The sequence below is a fragment of the Sinocyclocheilus anshuiensis genome, unplaced genomic scaffold (assembly GCF_001515605.1).
Source record: "Sinocyclocheilus anshuiensis isolate Anshui unplaced genomic scaffold, SAMN03320099.WGS_v1.1 scaffold42, whole genome shotgun sequence".
In the NCBI taxonomy this organism is placed as follows: domain Eukaryota; kingdom Metazoa; phylum Chordata; class Actinopteri; order Cypriniformes; family Cyprinidae; genus Sinocyclocheilus; species Sinocyclocheilus anshuiensis.
In genome coordinates this window covers 911,364-914,208 of record NW_015546057.1, presented here as the reverse complement: position 1 = coordinate 914,208, position 2,845 = coordinate 911,364, and positions in this window count along the sequence as shown.

Sequence of the window (2,845 nt, the reverse complement as noted above, 5' to 3'; positions counted from 1 at the left end):
CAGCTGAGAGTCAGCTGATGCGAGCTTGACTAACGTGACCTGCCAGAACTAACGCTACGCTAGATTTTTACTATTTTACATTTTGACAAATTGCAATCGAATTTATATGAATTTGCCTACTACCAACTGAGGGTTAGGTGTAGTTCAATTGATCTTCATACTTATTTTATTTATTTATATTTTACATTGTATATTTTGTACGATCCAAGTTTTATACAAATTCATACTTTTTCTCATTGGATCGGGTTGGAGCATCTCATCACTGACCCACATGCTAAGAGTGGCACCAAGCAATCATCCGGCATTTTAATTTTGTAATTTTGTTCACTTTTGACAGTTAAATGTCATCACACCATCATCATTCATCACATTGGACATAGAGGGTCAGGTCGAGGACAGTAGCATTTACTTTGAGTTATACTGCAAATATAATAAATCACACAAGTAAGGCATATAGAAAGCCTCCCTAGTCTGCTCTGAAAATGTATAGCAAAAATAGTTATGCTAGTGTGCTAACATGCTATTCTGAACATATCCTCTTACTGCATAAGTTCTGTGAGGGTAAACTTTAGTGTCTTTAGTGCCTTGTTAGCATGCCCGCCTCCAATGCTGTAAGCGTCATGCTCGAATCTCACTCAGAGCGAGTGAGGTGAGTAGAACCGAAAGGGGTTACCTACTTCCCTACTACATAGTAGGCGAAAAACAATATTCATAAAACAGTAGGTGAACCCAGATAGCTTCCTACTTTTAGCGAGATCCTAAAATGTGCATTTAATGGCCCTTTACTATTCCATGAGGCCACGGGAGAGGATTTGTGAATGGTAGCGAAGAGACGCAACTGATGCTGTCCGTCACATGACCGTGACAACATGACAGATGTAGTACTTCTCAATTATATTAATTCTGCACACATTCATACTATACAGAACACTTTTTAACGGTCACAAAGTAATGACTTATTCAGAAGAAGTAGCTATTAGAAAGTATGCAGACAGCGTTTTTGAATACAAATGGCTGCATTGCATCATGGGACAATAAATCATAAGATTAACGTGGCACATGGAGGCAAGGTAAGATCTATGTCCGCGAATAGTATTCTACAATAACAACAATATTTTACTTCTAAATTAAGATGCCTAAATTATGACTAAAAAGGCGGCGGATCTTTTAACGGCACGATTATATAGTATGGCGGAATGAAAGCATGGAGACTTATGACTAAGGCTTCAGAAACAGCATGGTGGCCTCTCGTCTCCGAGCCATGAGAGCTTTATGAGCTACAATCAAGACGAGTCTCCTCTTCTTTTCATCCTCTCATCCTTCCCTTCTCCTGCCCTCCCTCACTCCCTTCATGTATTTGTTTATGTATTAAATTGAATTAAAGGAATCAAAAGGTGGCGGGGGCCGTGCGCACACAGACTCGAGTTATGGAGCTAAAGATGAAAGCGTAAAGAAGCGAGGAGAGCGGTTCAACCGCAGGTCTCTAGCAATGCATGGGGTCAGACGCTTGACCTCATACAAACATGCTTCAACTAAACACGCCGTGCCCTCCCTTTCTCTTTTGTTCTTTCTCATTTTCTCCGTCTCTCTTTTTTGGTCACTATTTCTGCACCCCGCCAAGGAAATAAGGAGTCTTATCCTACGAGGAGAGAAAGGAACTTTGCTCATTCTTAAGGCACTTTCTTTGTCTCCAGAATAAAATGTTTTTTTTTCTGTGTCAGTGCTCATGTGACGGCACCAAGCATATTTGCTTTAGATTTAAACAATTTTACTAGATTTAACCAAATTTAAAAACATAAACATTGAATTGACCCCTGCCTCCACTGCGTTTTATTACAGATAGACACTAGAGATAGACAGAAAGAGAAAGGACAACCTTTTCACTCTTGGGTTCTCTGCTGGAACCACTGCAACGGTCACAAGGCTTTTTCGGATGATGGTGGGGCATCCCAGATCACACACTCACACTCTCACCTACACAAACACACACGCACGCAAATCACACATTGCATTAGTTGCAGTAGGTATTATTAGCTGAACTTCCTCTTTCAGGTCTGACATAAATTCATAGAAATATGGTCCCTTGGTAATTAAATGCTAAGCAAGGGGTGGAGTAACGGTAACTATGTTCAATAGCCTGAGAAAAGTAAGTAGGAGGGTACGGTGGTTACAGCATGTGTTCTTCCATTGTTTCTCCCCCAAGAGACACATTCATAAACACACATACACATAAAAATACATACACCCGGGTCCAAAAGTCTGAGACCACAAATCTGGGATTCAAATTATTCAAATTTGTATTATTTCACTATTTCTAGGTCACTAATCACATAAGCAATTTTCCTTTGATAAGACATCTCCTTTGATGGTCTGATGTTTTTGGGTCATCTAGAGAACATGATCGTCAAGTTTTACAAAAACTTCTGGAGTTTAGAGCTCAGCTTGAGTGCTGCTGTCATTAAAGTTGTGATGTATTGGAACTAGCGACATATCATTTTTCTGTAATGTGATCTTGATCAACTTGATTAACTTGATTTTCATAGTCCTCTTTAAGCATATCTGTAAGTATCTTTGCAACTACATGTGAACTAACTCTTATTTCACGAGTTCGCCTGCCCATCCAGTCCTGATGGTATATAGCAAACAAATTTGGTTTGCTGTCCTCAAGCGGAGGCCCATTGTGGTACTACATAGAAGGAGAATAACAGAACTAGAGGAGGAGATGGGAAGGTGGAGGGATGTCGGAAGAATTATCGCTGAGACGGCACAATGACTGCTGCTGATATAGGCTTGTAATGACTCTGTGTCAGCTAACTCTCAGTTGAGCATTAGTAGACTGTTAGGT